Here is a 13,607-nt window from a genome sequence, read left to right as displayed (position 1 = left end):
ACTTATAGACAAGATACCAATCAGATACATATCATGCATGCGCACAATAGTTCTCATATTTTTATTTCTGACAAAACTATAAAAATTACTAGTTAGAATAAAATTCTCACAAATAGGGGGCGGAGGTTAAGACTAGCTATGACTTCCGATCTCACCAAACTCAACTTTATTTGTAATTGCACAGTGCACATAAGAGAAAATGACTGTTGACATTAAGGAGTTTGTTGCCAAAGCACCAACCAAAGAGATTCAGAAAGAACTACTGTTGTCATTTGACCAGGGGTGTTTAGAAATAAACTATAACAGTATTCTCTAATACTTGTACATCTGTCCAAGGGAAGTTTCTGAAAAATATATCACAGCCAAATATATAAACATTATAGAAATCAGAACCAATAACTAGGATTGGACATGATACAAGGGAATCCAGGAACATTTATCTATAGAGAAACCATCTGTTTTGATGACAACAGAGGTTTAAAGACTAATCTGAATTTGGCAGGTGAAGGTAAAAAGGCAGTTTTACTATCTCATTCATAACCCTACCAGCTTGCACCTGCCAAGCAGAAGCATGTGAATGTCTCCTTTTTATCCATCTAAGGAAATATTTCACTATCTCCCTCCCATTTGTCATAACAGAATATTATCTTATAAATAGGGCCCTGAAACTGTATACCACATGAGATAAAAGATTAACTTTGAATTTAGTATATCCCAAGATTATTATTACCCACTCCAGTAGTAACTTTCCACCTACACCGATGATGCCATGATCCCTGCCATGATGGGGTTCCCTACCCCCAATGATATTTCTCTCTGTTAGTGGAGACTTCCACAATAATTTAACCCTCTCCAGTTATCAACAATGGGGAACTCCTGTAATGGTATATTTATAATTTCCCTTAAATTAAAAAATAAACTTCCCACGGATTCTCTCATATACACATATGGGAACACATTTACAATACATACCAGAATTCCTGAAAGTTTCTGAATTCCGCTAAAAGCATTGCTCTCTCTATTCAAGCCTATTGTAAGCTGCTCCAGAAAGTGCCTATTCTACACAAGCTTGAGCAAAACATGAGTGTGGAGGACATTCTAGCACATGGCAGTAGTAAGGGGCCAAAATTAAACAGCCTAAGCTTCTTGGGGCACCTTGTTTTACAAGTAATTAATGGTTAATTAGGATTGGTATTGTTGTGTGTCTTTTTTTTTAACCCCACTTCCACCCTCTGCTCTTCCCCCTGGACATACAATTTGTACAATAAACTACAGAAATTACATTTGAAATCTTAATCTCAAGTTTTTCCACTCCACATCTTAATACATTCTCTAATGTTGCTGTGTGTCTTCAAGTCGTTTCAGACTTGGAGCGATTCCAAGGCAACCCTATGTTGGAGTTTTTTCTGCCAAGATTTATACTAAAAGAATATGCCTTTGTTTTCCTCTGAGGCTGAGAGAGTGTGACTTGCCTAAAGTCACCCAGTGGGTTCAAGGCCATAATCCGAGGTACAAACCATGCTTTCAAACTAAACCACAGTGGTGGTGGTGGGGGGGGGGGGGCAACAGCACGCTATACAACACTGCCTGAGCTCTGTGAGTGCAGCATTTTTCCAAATGAAGCAGAGCGTGTTTGAGGATCGGGACACCTGTAGGGAGACCAAGGTGCTAGTTTATAAAGCTGTTGTCCTCCCAACCCTGCTATACGCCTGCGAAACATGGACTGTCTACAGATGTCACACTCAAGTCCTCGAACGATTCCATCAGCATTGCCTCTGAAGAATCCTGCAAATTTCTTGGGAAGACAGGTGGATAAATGTTAGCATGCTGGAAGAAGCAAAGATCACCTGCATTGAAGTGATGCTCCTACACCACCAACTCCGCTGGACTGGCCATGTTGTCCGAATACCTGATCACAATCTCCCAAAGCAGTTATTATTCTCCCAACTCAAGAATGGAAAACGGAATGTTGGTGGACAAGAAAAAAAGATTAAAAGATGGCTTAAAGCCAGTCTTCAAAACTGTGGCATAGATACCGAGAACTGGGAAGCCCTGGCCCTCGAGCACTCTAACTGGAGGTTAGCTGTGACCAGCAGTGCTGTCGAATTTTAAGAGGCACAAATGGAGAAATGTGCCAAGAGGAAGGCGCATCAAGCCAACCGGGACCAGGACCGCCTTCTATCTGGAAACCAATGTCTTCACTGTAGAAGAACATGTGAGTCAAGAATAGGGCTCCACAGTCATCTACATACCCACTGCCAAAACACTACACCTGGAAGACAATCATCCTCGAACAACGAGAGATCGCCTAAGTAAGTAAAGTGAGCACTCTGCAGGCTGCGCCAACAGCTTTTGTAAGCTGCACCTGGCACAGGGACCGCATGTTATGCAGACCTGTTCTAGCTATTTAAAATGTTTTAGAGAACACTCTCATTACTAATACAATATTTATATTCTTGATCAGCAACATTAAAATAACTGTTATATGCCTTGTGTGAACCATAGGGAATCCTATTTTAGCAGAAACACTCTGTTTCTTCACAGTTTCCATCTGTAAGCATAATATAGTTCCCCCTTGATAACATCAAATCATAAAATGATTCAATTCAGTTACAGTTTGGATGCAGGTGTATTTAAATTTTTTCCAACAGGATCACATCAGAAAATAATATAGATTGTCAGACTCATAGGGAACAATACCACGCAAATGCTAATGTCATTTATTTAAAAATACCTTACAAAAGGTCAGAACGGTTTGAGCACTTGACTGGGAAAACTAGAGACCAAAGGGCAAATTCCTGCTTAGCCACTTAAATCCACTGGGTGACTCTAGGTGAGTGACAGGGTTGCCATAAGCAGTTATTTGAACTTACTAGGATTTGGCTGGAGCCTAATTTTCTATATAACACTAGCTGTGCCCGGCCACGCGTTGCTGTGGCGAAGTATGGTGGTATGGGAAATAAAGTATTGAGGAATTGGTGGTAGTTAAGGTAAAGGGTAAAGGTGTGGAGTCCAGATAATCCAGTTAAAGCAGATAATATAAGCTTATAAATGGGTTATATAGCTGTGTGGAAGGGCCTTGAGTCTACACTGCCATCTAATCCAGTTAAAATCTGATAATCTGTATTTTATAGGCAGTGTGGAAGAAGCCTAAGTGAGGCCTAACTCTGCCTGTCCCCTGGGTGAGTGGGTTGCTAGGAGACCAAGTGGGCGGAGCTTAGCCTTCTAACTGGCAGCAATTGGATAAAAACAATTATTCCTCTCCCTCTAATTAGGACTTTATTTTTCTTTTATTTTTGTTGTATCAACCTAGAGGCGTGGATGATGGGTTGTGTTGTCAATTTTTGAGGTTGTGGGGTGTTTAGTTTTGTTGTTTTGGCGGTCGCCAGGATTCCATCACTCTTTTATATATATAGATATGCATTTGCGACTGCAACCATAAATGATCCAAGTTTGTTGCTATGAAGCTTGCTTTCAATCATATTTATTTATTTATTTATTTATTTACAACATTTATATCCCGCCCTTCTCACCCGAAGGGACTCAGGGCGGCGTACACAACTGGCAACAATTCAATGCCTATACACATTTAAAACATAGCAATAAATAAAATCCAATTACAACACTTAAAACAATATAAAAATATAAAACATATAGTTAAAATCCATTAATCCAATATCCTCGTACTGTGGCGATAAGTCAGTTCGGGTCGTCTTTATCATTTAATCATCGAAAGCCTAGGCACATAGCCATGTTTTCAGGGCTTTTCTAAAACTCAGAAGGGTTGGGGCTTGCCATATATCTCTGGGGAGGGTGTTCCACAGCCGGGGAGCCACCACCGAAAAGGCCCTGTCCCTCGTTCCGTGCTTGCGAGGCAGGCGGGACCGAGAGCAGGGCATCACCAGATGACCTTAGGGATCTTCCTGGCTGATAGGAGAAGATATGGTCGGATAAGTAAATTGGGCCAGAACCATTTAGGGCTTTATAGGTCAAAGCCAGCACTTTGAATTGGGCTCGGTAGCATATCGACAGCCAGTGGAGCTGGCTTAGTAGGGGAATGGTACGCTCCCTATAAGCCGCCCTGGTTATTAATCTGGCTGCCACTCGTTGTACTAGTTGAAGCTTCCGGGCCGTCTTCAAAGGCAACCCCACGTAGAGAGCGTTGCAGTAGTCCAAACGGGATGTAACCACGGCGTGGACCACTGTGGCCAAGTCAGACTTCCCAAGGAATGGGCACAGCTGGCGCACAAGTCTGAGTTGTGCGAAGGCTCCCCTGGCCACTGCCGAAAATTGGGGTTCCAGACTCAGCGATGAGTCCAGGAGAACCCCCAGACTGCGAACCTGTGTCTTCAGGGGAAGTGCGACCCCCGTCCAACACAGGCTGTAACCCTATACCCTGTTCGGCCCTACAACTGGCCAGGAGGACCTCCGTCTTGTCTGGATTCAGTTTCAATTTGTTCGCCCTCATCCTGTGATGACTCATGGGCCATGTAGTCCCGTTCCTAGTACTGTTGTGACAGATGAAGAGGAAAACTTGGGTTTCCCACCGTTTCTGCCAGATTTGGAGCCCTTGCAGCTGCAGGATGTCTGCCCACAAGAAGTCAGCCAAACAAGCCTTGAGGAGAAATCTCCCCCATTTTCTCGCCGCCTTTATTATAATCAAGATAGACACACTCGGGAGGCGACTCGCCGAAGCGCCCGGATAGCTGCCAGACAATTAGATAATTAAGTCTGTTTCCCTTGGGAAAGTTTAAGGAGTCCTGCATCTGGACAGTATAGGTTTCGGTTCTTGTTCCCCAGAGAAAGTGTGCTTTGGCGGGAAAACAAGATCCTATATAGATGTTTGGCCACAAAGGATTCCTTGCGGAGTCAATTCGTCAGCTCGTGGAGTGAGATCGTGTGTAGACTTCGTACCCCAGTTCCCAGCTCCTGAATCAAGTTTCCAGTCCTGCCTTGTTCCACGGATTTCTATGGACTCAGTTCTTGTCCCACGATTGTCTTGTTTCAAGTTGGACCTTGCCAAGTCTCAAGTCTTGCCTTGCCTTGCGTTTTAAACCACGGGCCCTGCTTCTCGGATTCCAGCCTTGTTTTCCCTTCTTACGGATTTACCTTGAGCCTCAAAGACTATGGACAGTTCCCCACACTATTGCTTGCTAAATAGTGTGTGTTTCGGTGAAGTGGATTATAACTTTGGACTTTAATATCATATATTGGACATTGCTTTCCTGGACTATATTTGACCTTTCCTGAAGGGTCTACTTCTGGACTATATTCTACACTTGTTTTTATTGACTTTATATAATTCTTTAATAAAGATATTAGATAGATTCTGGCCTCTGCGTATGGTTATTGGTGCTCTGCAGCCTGGGTCCTGGCACATCCAGCGGCCAGGCACCGGTTCAGGACCTGAACAGTCTCCTTAGTGACAGGTGGAAAGGAGTGACAGAGTTGGACATCATCTGCATACAGATGACACCGCACCCCGAAACTCCAAATGATCTCTCCCAGCGGCTTCATATATATGTTGAACATTGGGGACAGTACTGAACCCTGCGGGACCCCACAAATCAATGGTTGTGGGGCCGAGCAGGTGTCCCCCAGTGATACCATCTGGGAATGACCTCCAGAAAGGACCGGAGCCACTGCAAAGCAGTACCCCCTGAGCCCCATTCCGGCAAGGCGCCCCAGAAGGATACCGTGATCGAAGGTATCGAAGGCCGCTGAGAGGTCCAGCAGAACCAGCAGGGATACACTCCCCCTGTCCAGCTCCCGGCGTAGATAATCAACTAAGGCAACCAAGGCTGTCTCGGTACCATGCCCCGGCCTGATGCCAGACTGTACCAAATCCAGAAAATCGGTATTTACCAAGAATGCCTGGAGTTGCGCGGCCACCACACGTTCCACGACCTTGCCCAAAAAGGGGAGATTGGAAATAGGCCGATAGTTATCCAATTGAGTGGGGTCCAGTGATGGCTTTTTCAACAGCAGTTTGATTACAGCCAATTTAAGGCTCGCTGGAAATATGCCTTCCCAAAGGAAGGCATTCACCACCACCTTCACCCACTCGGCCAATCCCCCTCTGGCTTCTCTCACCAGCCAGGATGGGCAGGGGTCAAGGATGCATGTGGTTGCCCTCACCTCTCCAAGCAACATAGGTAAACATTTAACTGTAGATCTATGGTATTTGTCCTTAAAGCAACAGTTTAGTTTAAAACTAAAATAAACAACACCATGTGGAACCAATGTCTCATTGTGTCACACATCCAGTTATTGGGTTTTCCACAATTCATTTACTTTCTGTCAAACTGCACCACATATGGCTACCATCTCCACAGACATTCCTACTGGAAACTGAAAGAACTGCTTTTTCTTCATCATATGGGTGGGCATTTGCTATATCTTGTAATGCTTGTCATCTTCCAGATGCTCACAAAGTCATAGTGAACACTATGGTATCCTTCAAACTATAAACCCAATTCATTTAGTTCATAAGTCATGCTTTTCACACTTATTTTACAAATGTACTTTCATTAATAAGATTACAGCAGAGAAAGCATCTTTATATATATGTGAGGGTCACTCTAAAAGCAATGAACAGCATTTTTTTTAAAAAAAAAATTTATTCTAGATCTTTGCTATTTGCTGAGGGTACAGAAGAATCCTTCTCGCTCCTATTCAAATTGAATTCAATCCACTCCTGCATACGGCATTGTGATAGTAGTCTCTAAGATGGCTGCTACTCTTGATATCCATCAGAAGCAACATGCTGTAACTGAGTGCCTAATTTGTGAGAATGAGACAATGGGGAACATCCACAAAAAACTGAAGGTGTATGGAGATGATACTGTTGATCACAATACTGTTAGTTGCTGGACTCACAAGCTATCTGGTGAAAAAGGACATGCCAATATTTAGGATGCTCCACAAAGTGGGAGACCACACACCGCACAAACAACTGACAGTGTGAAGCACATGAACCACATGGTTAAGGCTGATAGGTGTGGAACTGTTAAAGACATGACACTCCAACTGGACATTGGGGAAGCAAACATGTGCAAAATACTGAAATAGCTGCAGTTGAAGAAGGTCTGTGCAAGATGAGTCCCAAGGAAATTGACAGATGTACACAAGGAAACCCGAAAGTCCATATACAGCGTCTCTGGTTCAAAATGGTGTCATCATGTTTCATCTCCAGTTATGATTCTTGAAATAAATTTGTTTCCATCATTCTCATACATGACCACCAAGAGTTTGCTACATATGGATTTTCGGGTTTCCTTGTGTGGATCTATCAACTTCCTCATGACTCACCTTGCACATTTCTTCTTCAACTGCAACTGTTTCAGTATTCTGCACACATTTGCTTTCCCAATGCCCAGTTGGAGTGAACCCACTAAATCTACTATTAATTTTTTGTCGTTTTGGTCAATCCATATGATCATGTAAGATCTTACTTTTGATCTGTTATACATTCCTAACCAATCTAAATGCTGATGCTGTATTTGCTAAAGACAAGACTTGTGTAAAAAAGATGTATTAAGTCTTAACTCAGTAGGCAAGATTTTTTATATCTCATGATGTATTGTTATGTTCCTTCAAGTCATTACTGATTTTGACAACTCTTAGGCAAACCTATCATGGATCTTTCTTGGCAGAATTTATTCAGATGGGATTTGCCATTACTGTCCTCTGAGGCTGAGTCAGTGTGACTTTCCTGAAGTTGCCCAGAGGATTTCGATGGCTCCCAATTTCTAATCCAACACTTCACACCACACTGGCTCTCATCTATCTAATACAGATATCCTTAAATATCCTTGTAGAACAATTTGCCATTCAAGAGTGTGCTCAGCTTTTTATTAAACTGAATATACATTTGTAACATTAATAATAATTAATGAAAAGGAAAGAAGCTTCTATAACTGTTACAAATAAGCTGACCAACAGCCTTCTACCTTTTCCCATTCTCAAGTCTCACCAAACACTGCCCAACAAAACAAATTAAATCAGTTCTGCCATAGTTTGGCAAAGTGCCCCAAAACCGCAGGAGAAACTTTATATGATCAGCAAGATGATTAGTAAGAAGCAAAAAGGCCAAAACATCTGGGGATCTACAGGTTGAGAACCACTGTACTGGATGAAATTATCCAGTTTTGTACTAAAGGATCACATTCCATCAATATACTGTCAATTTTCCCTTTTCATCACCAGGGATTGTATGAATAAATATTCTTAAGTCAATAATTATCTGCAATAATATGATTAAAGTTAAGGTGGAGGTTGACATTCTTCTTCTTATGATGGACAGTCTTGTCATCTAAACGGACTGGATATTTGTACTGCAGGAATTTCTTAGCTTGGGGGTGGGAGACCTGGATCAGAACATCTTTACTATATGGCAGCTCTGGTGAAGAGCAGAAAACACCTACGGCCCCTTTTTAGGACAAAGTAGAAAAACCTAGATAAAGATATCAAAAGGACTCCGCTTCACATTCCCATCCACCTTTAGAAAGAAGAAGCTATGCACAACAATGCTAAACTTGATGACCTAAGAGAGCAAGCAGGTTCATATCAGAGAGGGTTCAAGCAATTTGAGTAACTCCTAGTAACAAAAAGGAAGGCACGGAACTAGTGTTACATGCTAACTGCAGAAAAGCCCAATTCATCCCCCAATTATATTTTGTAGTAACAGCAGTTTTCAAGAACTCTTCAGAGGCAGTCCCACACAGAAAATGTTTCAGTGGGCGCATAGTATCCACTCTGATTTGGTTCCAGGACTCACCAAGGATACCAAAATCTGTGAAAGCTCAAGCTGAACAAATAAAATGGTACAGTAAAACAATAACCCTTCTAAAAATGTTTTTTGTGATTTTGGGAGGGGCAGAAATATAGTGGGCCCTTGATAACTGCTGGGGTTTAATTACAGGACCCTATCATAATGTGGATATCAAAATCTGGTGGATATTGAAGTCCCATTATATGCAACTGGGGGGGATAGTTCCAAGCTGAGAGTGGTAGAATGTGTAGGTCAATCAACCTTCTCAACAGTATTTCATGTTACGTTTTCTATTGCTCCTCTGTTGTATGCTCATATATACACATCAAAGTAAACAAACGTAACACCAAAAAGACAGTAATAACATGGAAAGCAAAAAGTCACAGCTTAGCAATTAAAAGCTTGTGTAAACAAGGTTCGTCAAAAAGATAGCAAAGAAGGCAAAGAAAGAGAAATATTCAACATATGATTCCACTATGTGTAGAGTGGTGTGAAAGACGTTTACCATTTCATCACCTGTTTGCGTGAACTGATGTTGATTCATAGTGCTTAGAGTAGATATACAAACACTGTTAAATGTACTAAACACTTGTTACCTTGATTTCCTAAAACAATCTATATAGACCTGAAATATCTTTTTCACAACAAACAAACTTTTCTCTATCTGGTTTGTAACAAAACACCAAGTTCAGCTTTTTATTTTCTATTTCCCCATTCAGCTGATCTGAAAGCGGATGTCTACAGTTACTTAATGAAACCTGCCCTCTGGGTTGCTTGAATGACTCATCCAAATTTACATCAACTCTACTACTTTTTAAATTCCAGTGATGATGAAATAGGATATGTGATTGCAGTCTTATGTTTCGTTTAGGATCCATCCCTCCACTTATTAATGACAAAATAGCCAAAGGCCTTAAAATAAGCCATCCTTATTTCTTCATTCTAGTGTGCTCAAAACCACTACTTCAAAATTTCAAAACTATGTCAGTTCAACTAAGAACAGACATATATATGGTATGGACAAGATTTCCAACAGAATGGAAAATGCAATGCTCGTTCCCTGTCGCTGAGCCAATTCTGACAGCCCACATATCCTCTGGGCTGGAATTCTTCACACACATTACACCCACAGTGACAATTCAACTTAATGATTAATTGATGCATATATAAAACCAGAGTGTACTGAGGTCATACTAGTGATCTACACTTACCTATTTTGCACGCTGTTGAAGTATAGACTTTTTCTATGTTTTCCTATGCATGCAGCACATAGATACAGAATTGCTGCAGAAGATGGCAAAAGATGCAAATTAAATATTAATTCTATATTTTCATAGTCATCACTAAATAACATCCTGAAAGGGCAAAATAGCTGGGACACAGGTGTTCATTAGAAAGAAAGATTTCTGCAAGGACTTGGAAGGATTTGGGATACAGTTAATTGGAACAGGATTCAACATTTTCACTTCCTAGTCTCTATTGAGGCATTTTGTCCTTTTCTGTTTTAGCAAATGCATCTTGATGAAGATCACCAATGAATTTGAGGATGACAGAGAATGTGAAGGAAGTAACAATTGTTTTAAATGGGGAAACTGAAATATAGTTTTAAAAGCTTAACAGGAAATTGATAATTTTGAAGCTTAGGCAGACTCTATTCATAACCTTCAATGTAAGGCATGTTCAAGTAAACCCACAAAAATAAAAAAAATGAAAATATAAAAATACTAATACAATCAAAACATAATGAAAGCATAAAAGACAAAACTTTAACACTAAAAATAACCCCAAAAATTTGGAATAATCAAAGGTCTGTTTTTGATGCCAGAATGATAAAGTAAACACCAGAGTATGTGTTTACATAAATGGGGCACCACAGCTGTAACAGCTCTTTCCCTAGTCAAAGCTAGCCTAATCTCAGGGGACCTCCAAAGAAGACTTCATTGCCTTGGAAGGCTGATACAATTTCAACTACAAAAAAGCTATCAAGTAAAGACACTGACTAGTTCTTACAAGGAGAATCAGCAATCTCTCAAAAAAGAAAATATATCATAGGAATCCATGTCGCTCTCTTTCATTAGCTAACTGTAGCAAAGTTTTAGACTCAGCAACTATGCTATGGGAGGCAAAAAAGGTAGATGAAGTTACCATCACATGCAAAAGAATCATAAACAATTTCATCAGACACATTTCATATACATCATCAGAATAAAGACTACTATAGATATGCTTGTTAAAAGGCTAACTTCTTAAAATTCTAGAGTTTATTCCCACAAGGACAATGAATCTATTATAGTAGTTTTTATTTTCATGTTGAGCTTGAATTCAAAATGTGCTCCTCTATGAAGATACAAGGGGTATTAGGCTTGTATTAAGACAGATAAGAAATAAACTATGAAATCTCTTTTAACAGGCTGCCTAAGACTGCGGATTGAATTCAACGAGCCTCCTTCATTATCCACTGACTTATATCACCTCATCAAATAAATGTATTTATATCAGAATAAGAAATGACTACTATTTGTGATCCATTCAACTGTTAAAAAGATGTTTTTGTCTAAATGTAGTCTATTATTTTCTCAGTAAAATAACGGAGAAGCACATTACTCAACATTCACATTATGCTCTAAACAGATCAGAAGCTAGGTGAGACAGCTAGACGCAGAGCAAGCTGGATAAGAGCCAAATTAATTAATTTGATACCAAGTTTCTGTTTTCAAAAATGGGTTTCCAAGGACAATGATGAACAAATTCATAATATAACAAAATATCATGTAATAAGTGACACTCCATCTTAGAAGAGATGATCTGAGTCTTTCAATATAGATATGCTCAGAAAAAGGAACATGTACCACTATGGACCAATGTGTATTAGAAGACAGCATGTCCAGCTTCTAGATTGACACACACACACACACACACACACACACACACACACACACACAGAGAGAGAGAGAGAGAGAGAGAGAGAGAGAGAGAGAAGAGAAGAGAAGAGAAGAGAAGAGAAGAGAAGAGAAGAGAAGAGAAGAGAAGAGAAGAGAAGAGAAGAGAAGAGAGACTTGTTCTCCATGACAGCCAGTCAGTCACATAGCTAATCAGCACAGGATACCCCATCTCTCCCTTCTCAGAATGCTTCTGTGATGTGTAGCAGTAATTGCCTTTTCCCATTAGCCCACTGTGACAACAGCTGCCATAGCAACTAGCAATGATTTTAATAAATCCAATCTGCTTTTTCAAGGACATCACATGCATGCCAACACTATAGATAGGCTCTGTAGGGGTGTTGTTGTTTTTTTTTGTTTTTCTTGGCGGGGGGGGGGGGGGAGGGAGGACTGCCATCAAATGTAAGGTCAAAGGTTTAACAGACAAACAAGACAGCTATGGAAAGAGTAAATATTTTCTTTTCTATACAGGAAGGAGACAGCCCAAATTATATGAACCAAGACTGTAGGATAACATTCTATATAAGGAAGGACAGGGGAGGATCAAGCAAAGAGCCTCTTTTTACAGAACTTGAGCCACGGAGGAAAGGATATTGGGCCCCATGTAGCCAACGCTATAACCTTTCAATAACACTCCATAAAGCATTTGCTTGATTTAAGTCATAGAAATTCAGAGCAGATAATATATAAGAAGTAACTACAGGATGTAATTCTAAAAAATCATTGGCTTTTCGACAACACATTGGCTTTTCAGCTTTAAGAAGTGAAACATTTTCAGATGCTTTCCCATTAGGAACCATCTGCAACTACCTCATTGTCAAGCTAAGGAGTCAGTCTACATATAACCACTAAACTAGATTCCCTTTTAAGCAGTGAAGAACATTTCCAAGCAAGAATCATTCAAAAAGAACTATAGTCATTATTTTTGCTGCCATAACTCAAAATTTAGGATGAGACAATTCTTCAATTTAAAACATATTTTAAATTGTACTACCCTTGTTCTACTGTAGGTCAATCTGTTTTTTTTTGTTTTGTTTTGTTTTTTTTGGTTTTTTTTGGGGGGGGGAGTCTGAGTGAAGGACATATATTGGATGTGTTGGTATATTGTGGCCAAATTTGGGGGCATTTGGTCCAGTGGTTTTGCTGTTAACTCGCTCCTACAAGTAGACAGAACGTTTTTATATACAGTAGTCTCTCACCTATCCAACATAAATGGGCCGGCAGAACGTTGGATAAGCAAATATGTTGGATAAGGAGGAATTAAGGAAAAGCCTATTAAACATCAAATTATATAATGATTTTACAAATTAAGCACCAAAACATCATGTTTTACAACAAATCTGACAGAAAAAGTAGTTCAATACGCAATAATGCTATATAGTAATTACTGTATATACGAATTTAGCACAAAAACATCACAATGTATTGAAAACATTGACTACAAAAATATTGACTACTAAAAGGCAGATTGTGTTGGATAATCCAGAATGTTGGATAAGTGAATGTTGGATAAGTGAGACTCTACTGTATATAGATTGTACTTTATAATGGAATGGAATGGAAATGTAATAAAATTATTTAAAAAAAAAAAAAGATAGGTGTTAACGGCCTGTCTCCTCCTCCTTTCAGAAGGGAAAGAATGGTTGGAGGAAGGGAGGCATGAGCTGAAATGGCTTCGCTGCCAGCTCCAGCCCTGCCCCTTCTGGCCCCACCCGCACTCTCTCCTGGCCCAGCCCTTGAGGCCGGACCCACAAGGTTGCCTGTGCCTGATCTAGACTGTCTTAAGAACTCCACTTCCACCAGTCTCACTACACATGTTTTAACATGGAGTCAGACCTATGATAATTGCCAGAGTTGATGTCATGATACCTATTAATCTGCATTCAATCTATACT

General features: G+C 40.3%; 1 protein-coding gene across 9 annotated transcripts in view; it reads right to left on the bottom strand.

Annotated features, from left to right (window-relative positions):
* The window catches only part of rbfox2 (RNA binding fox-1 homolog 2), a 244,094-nt gene that overhangs the window by 195,522 nt on the left and 34,965 nt on the right, over positions 1 to 13,607 (bottom strand). The window lies entirely within an intron of this gene.

This window comes from Anolis carolinensis, chromosome 5 (genome assembly GCF_035594765.1).
Source record: "Anolis carolinensis isolate JA03-04 chromosome 5, rAnoCar3.1.pri, whole genome shotgun sequence".
In the NCBI taxonomy this organism is placed as follows: Eukaryota; Metazoa; Chordata; class Lepidosauria; order Squamata; family Dactyloidae; genus Anolis; species Anolis carolinensis.
Note: the sequence above shows the minus strand (reverse complement) of the source record. Positions and strands in the feature narration are given on the sequence as shown.